The 7,380-nt window shown below is 33.8% G+C and overlaps 1 long non-coding RNA gene across 1 annotated transcript; it reads left to right on the top strand.

Moving 5' to 3' along the window:
• Nucleotides 1–1,894: 1,894 nt before the first annotated feature.
• On the top strand, nucleotides 1,895–6,456 carry LOC146551769 (uncharacterized). Its single transcript, XR_014890000.1, has 3 exons — nucleotides 1,895–3,239; nucleotides 3,716–4,304; nucleotides 5,148–6,456. It is a non-coding gene; the product is annotated as an uncharacterized LOC146551769 (long non-coding RNA).
• The last annotated feature ends 924 nt before the right edge of the window (nucleotides 6,457–7,380 follow it).

Below are 7,380 nucleotides of genomic sequence, written 5' to 3'. Positions count from 1 at the left end.
TGTGATAAGCCTAGCCATGCCACACACACAGGGTGTGTATCCCAGGCAGAAATCTTCTTGCCCCATACGGTAAAAAAATACATTTTTCCTGGCCAAAATATATTTCAAATATATGGTAAATATATTTTGTATTTGTGATGCTCCAAAAAAATATATTTTTGAAATTGAAAATATATTTCTTTCAAACCAAAATACATTTCAAAACATATTTTAGGGTGAAGAAAATACATTTCCAACCTTACAGTAGAATGTATATCAAAGTATCCTTTATTTAAAATATATTTAGTGCAATAATGATGATAATGATAACAATACTAAAAGTAACATGTTTTATGCACATCTGCAAAAAACAGTTGGATTCAAACGTAGCCAGGATTTTTGGTCAAGGCGCCATATTAGCAGGCCAAACAAATGCTTGCTGTGTGGTCGGTTGTAATGTTAGATTGCACTACCGACAAAGGAATAAGCTTGAAAACAGGCTCTCTTTTCATTGTTTCCTCACCTGGAAACATCATGAGGGAGCTTATGTGTTGGATGTTACCAAAAGAAGGCGTCTAGCCTGGATAGCAGCTGCGAGACGAGCTGATATTCAGTTCTCTACCAGCCACAGATATCTGTTGGTGTGCTCCAGTATTTTCATTCAGGTAAGTTCTAAATAAGTTCATATTATTATTTATAGCCTGTTAATTTTATTTTCAATAGCACAAACTTAGAACAAACATGCAGAACTACCTTCTATTTATAGAGTTGCTAATTATTTGGCATTATTGCAACAAACCAGCCTATGAAATGAATGAAACAAATCCTGACTGGGTTCCAACACTACACATGGGGCACTACGAAATCCCTGCTTCAAACTACATGCTACATACCACCATGCCAATCAGATTACTTCTTCCATGTGAGGGTAAAAAGGTGACCTTCCTGGATAAGATGGCAAAGGTTTGCTGCGTTTTGGTGAACATGTGCCCCAGTGTGGTAGTAAAACCAGGGAAAAATGCTCTTGTTAAATACTTTTAAGTCTTGTGCTGTTTATGTAGTGATAAGTTTTCAAAAGAGACAGTAAATTACAGAATGCTAGTAGTGGGTGATATTATACAAATGCTGTCATGATTTTATGTGAACATTTTGTCATTTGTAAACTATACATAACATTTTTTCTACATTGTAACTGATGTGATGTTCGACAAAGTGCTTTTAATTAAAAATAGGCAAACATTTCTTTGTTTCTTTATTCAACTTTTGAACAGTGGTATTTAGTAAGTACATATTCAGTAAATGCAAAGTATTTACATGGCCCCCTAAATTAAAACATTATGGGTTATTCAGAACAGAACTATGCTTGGAAAAATATTGTCCCATCAGTTGATCCAACTCCTCCACAGTAGCAGGTGGAACCTTTCTTTTTTGAGGATGGCTTCTTTTACCTGTCACAACGAATGGTCTGTTTATGTTTTGATCAAGAACCTTTTTTTTTGGGCAGCTGAAGAGGAGAAGTCTATCTTATGGCCAACCTCTGGCTGTATCTTGGTCATATTACCCAGCAAAACCCAGTATGCAGGTTCATCTGTAACAGTCCTTGTGCCACAGATCCTCACTGTTGCTTCTACATTAAACAGAAGAGCAGTGACATGGCTGCAAGTCTCCACGACTCTAGCCATACAGCTGCAGTGGGCGGCTTCAACCTTCCCTGTGATGCTCACAATGACCTGTGGCTGCAATGCTGCAATTCAGTCTTTAAGAGTGCAGGACCTAAAACACACACAGACAAAGTTCATTTAAAGACAAGAACTTTAATAAGCCAAGTCCGACACAAATGTGTTTTATTTACTTTCAAATCCATTTATCATAAATGTAACAAATAAAGTGTTTTTATGTATCCATCTATAGAACGCTGCATGTTATATTCTAAATCTGCATGTTTCTTTTTAGAAACCTATCAGCAAAAAATGAATCTAAAGTATGTAATGCAAGGATGTAATCACTTTCAAGAGGGAGAAAACATAAAGTTCGACTTTAAGTGACAACTATGGACACCTAATATGACAAGCAGATTCTGCAGGTCATTAATCAATGTATAAAACTAAAACAGAATGTATTTTTAGTGACACAGGACACAAACAAGGAAGCAAGATGTGTAATTAGGATTATTTATAATAAATATGAATTAATTAGGGCAATTTCTTTAACCATAAAGAATAACTAAATCCTTCAGGACAATGTCACATCAATGCACTGAACTCACTATGTTATCCCTCTAACAGAGCCTCTACATGTTCTCACTGTAATTTCCCCCTCACGAATGAATTTTTGCTAGCACTAATTTGAATGCTGGGGGGAATCAAACGCATTTTACTCGCAGTACTCAAGCTGACTTACCTTTGCTTGAATGACGGCGTACTCACAACGTGGAGGCTTAAAAATAGCCAAATCTTGTACCCAGTCCTTGGTGAATTGGATGTGCGCCTCCAGAGATTTATAATTGCGAAATTGGTGCGCCGTGTATGCTCTGACTCCACAGACAAGGTATGAGAGTAGATCATGCTAAGTCAATAGCGGTTTGGTCTTCAGGGTTTCTACTCCACGGCTATATTTCATACGGGTCCACATTTCAACAATCAAGTACCGTCTCTTTGCATCTGGACAGAATCTGTCTCTATACCGTCATTTTCTTTTGAGCTACGTTTCAGAATGGTTCGTAGCAATCTTGTTTTGATTCGTGACCTGCCAAGATGGTGCTGCGCTCCCACAATGCATTGCGACATTACGTCAACTCCAAAGCCCTTTGCGTGCAGGAGTGTATGCGCATGCGCATTGCCACGGTGGTTTAAAAAATAAAGATATAATGAAAAGTAATTAATAAAAATTAAATATTTAAACATTCCCACAAATGTGCAATGAACGTGCAAAAACTCTCTTTAGTAGTTGTTGCTGTTTCTTTCTTTCTTTCTTTCTTCTTTTTTTTTTTTGAAAAATAACGACGTCTCTGAGGCGCGAAATCTGACAGCGAGAGGAACGGCCGGATACAGGAGACGGGAAGAAACAAGCCGATTATGTTCGCGTTAATTAAGTGGTTGGAAGATGTAAAATTCTCAATTCTGCCAACTGAACATATACGAGATTTTAATGAGGATGAATAATTAGCCGGCATGGAGGAAACGGACCTTTATTTCGTGGAGTGGCGACAAGAAGCCAAGGCGGGTGGCCAGTCTAAGAAGCCTCCATCATCAAGCTAGCAGGTGCCTTTTCCCATATAATATTACTTTATTCTCGTGTATTTGGAACGGAAGCGTAGAGCTGCCACCCAGGCAAAAGAGAAATATAAGTATATCACGTTATAACGTGAAAAGTTTATCGTTCTAACAATATACTATCATGTTTGAACAACATGTTTGAACAACATTGTACGAAAAATGTACATAATTATCACGTCCGTACAATATTGTGCGAACGTGACAATTATGTATATTATAATAACGTGATATTATATTATACAAACATGAAAAGCATAATGTTAGAACAATAAACATTTCACGTCATAACGTGATACAGCTCTATTTTTCTTTTGCCTGGGTGGCAGCTCCACGCTTCCATAATTTGGTAATCAAAATATGTAACTTAATTAATTATATTGTGACGTACTTTTGCCTTTTCTTATTATTCTGCCTTCTCAATAACTATCAAAGCCTATTCACATTTAATTTGGCTTTCACAGAAATCCTACCTCTCCTTCTGGCTACAGAGTACTTACCAAGGTTAGAAACAAAGAACAGTTATGCTTTATTAATGTTCGCTAATTACAATGTTCCACATTTCCTTGCTTTTTAAGTCATTTTTAGGCTTTTTAGAGTTTTTGTTTTTTATTTTTTTAGCAGTAATGTTTCTGCCTATTTATTTCAGCCCATGAAATCGAATGCAGATCTTCCTAATGTGAGATTTACATAAATGTAAGTAATTTTGTTTGTCATTGTCATTAATGTTGTTGCTGTTGTTGTTTTTGTGCAGTTTGCAATCATATAAACCTAGCAAGCATCAGTCAGCACAGTGACTAACCTAAACAGATTCTTGCTTTATTCACATATATTATATGTAATTATATATACCTGCACATTGTACCTAGGGTTGCAGCCACTTGGCCCCACCCCATTGTTGTGACAGCCCTGATTGTACTTATACACTGCATCTGAACAGGGAACAGTCTGCCACATTAATGTATTTTTAAGTGACTTGTTTGTAATACATGAATTTGTTTTTTACAGATGTCAAAGTCTCAACCTCATGCTGCCCTCCCCCATCCTCCTAAAGTAAGTATTTGTTGTTGTAGTTTTTTATGCGGTGTCTGTGTCACATGCTAATCATAATTATTGAAATAACTGTTTTCTAACAGATTTTCCAAAACACTAGTTATGTTTGTTGTCATTCAGACCAATACTACTGCTTAGACATTGTTTAGTGGTCATGCATGTTTGACAAGCTCGTTATGATACCAAAACAGTAGGCCTATCACAATAATCGATATATCGACTTAACACACAATACATGTACATGACCTCAATAATTGTTGATGATGTAATTTATCCGCCATTATATTTACAAAAATAAAATATAATGATAACATAACAATAACATTAAATAACATTGTTTTCTATTTGTTAGAAAATTTACTATTTATTCAAGTTTTTAAGGTATCTAATATTTTGATTCCTAATTTCAATGATCTAAATACTTTAAGAATTAGATGTTGGTTTGTCAATTGAAAGTGTGTAGATCTTGCATTATTATGGTGTTATATTATGATTATACATTCAAAGACATAAAATGGTCTTAAAATGACAATGACATAACTTGTCGCAATTGTTTATGGGGCAATATACCGACCAACAAAAAGTCGCTATTGTAACAGGCCTTCAAAACAGACGGTTTTATGATTGATAAATTCAAAAAATAAATACATTTAATTTCTCTGAGATTCTCTAATATTCAGTTACAGTTCACAACACAGTTACCCGTACATGCAGTATTATACTGTAAATATAAATCTCTGCATTTAGCATCCCACTAGAAGCGTCACAGTTACTGCCTCTTTTTTTTTTTTTTTTTTACAAATACCTGTACTATCACTAACACATTTACTGTTTTACTTTTAGCCTGTGGATACAAATGCAGATTTCCTTAATGTAAGTTGTGCATTTTAATTACATCATGTTATTTTTATTATTATTTATTTATTTATTTTATTTTACATTCAAATATTTCAAGCTTCTTGGTTAAAGAAGCTTGATTGCTAGTAGGTAAAGAATAGTTCACCTATAATTCATATTCCCAATTAATTTCTCACCTCTGATTGAATGCCTTTGTTTGTTTTCCTTTTGACTATAACAAAACATTTTTGCTGGATATATATGGTGAATTTATATGCATAGATACAGTCGTAGTGCTTGACACATGCAAACAGCAGTAGATGTACTAAAAAGGAAATAATTACAATCATGATGTTGATTGCTGATGTCAGTATATATATTTTAGAGGAATGTTTTGTTTTTCACCCAAAATGAACTATATTGCTTCAGAAGAGATTTATTACCCTATATAAACAGTATCTATATATTGTTCTGTTTTTTGTTTGTTTTTGTTATTTTCAGGTTCAATGGTGCGTGTTCTTCTAATGGCCGCCTTCCCACTGGAGGTTTTGATCCACAGCAATTTAAAAGGTAATCAGCTTTGAAAGTCAGTTCAAATGGTTAGCTAATAGTACTTTAAAAAGCCTACTTCTCTGTCACCAGTTTCTTTACCAAAAAGCATAATATTGTAGTTCAAATGTTTAGATGAACAAAGATCAGATTTTTGGAAATTTAACTAGCCAGACACTCAAATGTTAATGCTTTTTATAGGAGGACACAGCAAAACAGACATCGGCGCAGAGCGAAGAACTGCCCTTGATAAAGAAACCATGACAGCCATATATAGTAAGTGAAGACTGTGTATCTAAAATTGCATACTGCACAAGTAACTCACTTTGCAACAATAAAAATTGCACAGATAGGTGATGAAGCATTGAAGTGGTTGGACTCAGACAAAGAAGGTCAACAGATTGAATGATGGAGAGTAAGGATAGATGACCAAAAGGGGTGTTAGTATTACTGTAATGTGAACTGGATAGACTTTCCATCGAGGGGGAAAAAAAAGGTAAAATTATGTGGAAAATATATCTGTATCTCTATAAACGGAAATATCTGTTTGCTAAATGAAGCTAGCTAATTTAAATCATGTTTTTATTTTAACTCTGATAAAAGTACTAGAACTGTGACTTTTGTTTGTTACAGTGGCGGTAAGGAAGAGGTTCCCCAATGTATCCAGAGGGGCTTTGGGGATTGCAGTCAATTCAAAGCTGGGGGAACTCAGACTGTTGGAAAAGAAAAAAAAAGTTACATTTTAAATATGTTTTATGTTCGTACACACCCACATATATATATCTATATATATATATATATATGTGTGTGTGTATTCCTCTGCTTGTTATTGATCAGTAAACATCTTTGAGTGATCACATTTTTATTGTGTTAATAGCAGTTCACATCAAATTCACAGTATCGTTACTTATAAGTGTTTGTTGCAGTTGCATTTTGTATAGTAAAATGTATGTATATATATATATGTGTGTGTGTGTGTGTGTGTGTGTGTGTGTGTATATATATATATATATATATATATATATAATTTTTATTTTTTAAAAATTTTACAATTTTTAAGAATGTTATGAAAATAAAGTTGTATAATGTATGTTCCTAGCTTGATTTATATGCTGTGTTTGTTTTAGATATCAAATAAAGATTTTCAGTTGTTACATGTGAATGTGTTTTCTTCGACTGAAATATATGAAGGGTAAAATATATTTTTGAAAGATTTTTAATTAATTTTCAATTATATTTTGAAATATATTTCAAAATATACAAAAATTGGCCAAAAAATATATGCGCTAAAATAATTTCAAAATATATTTATATATTTTGAAATGTATTTCAAAAAATATATTTTGAAATACATTTCAAAATATACAAAAATTGGCCAAAAAATATATGCGCTAAAATACATTTCAAAATATATAAATATATTTTGAAATGTATTTTAGCGCATATATTTTTTGGCCAATTTTTGTATATTTTGAAATATATTTCAAAATACATTTCAAAATATATTTTTTTACCGTATGGGGCCGCAAGGACAATGTCTTACAACTTCGTTGTCAGTCATAGCCATGGCTAGCTAGAGGGTTGCGCACGTTAGCGAGACCGACACTGAGTGTGGAGAATATTGCTATTCCTCAGCTAGTGTGGGGTGAAAAGTAGTGCTACTTTTCTACAGGTATTGCTACCTAACAGC

The sequence above is a fragment of the Mchenga conophoros genome, linkage group LG19 (genome assembly GCF_057382185.1).
Source record: "Mchenga conophoros isolate Kocher_MC1m ecotype Shallow Benthic linkage group LG19, M_conophoros_male_GT1.1, whole genome shotgun sequence".
Lineage (NCBI taxonomy): Eukaryota > Metazoa > Chordata > Actinopteri > Cichliformes > Cichlidae > Mchenga > Mchenga conophoros.
The sequence above is the reverse complement of the archived record's forward strand: the minus strand, read 5'-3'. Positions and strand labels throughout refer to the sequence as shown.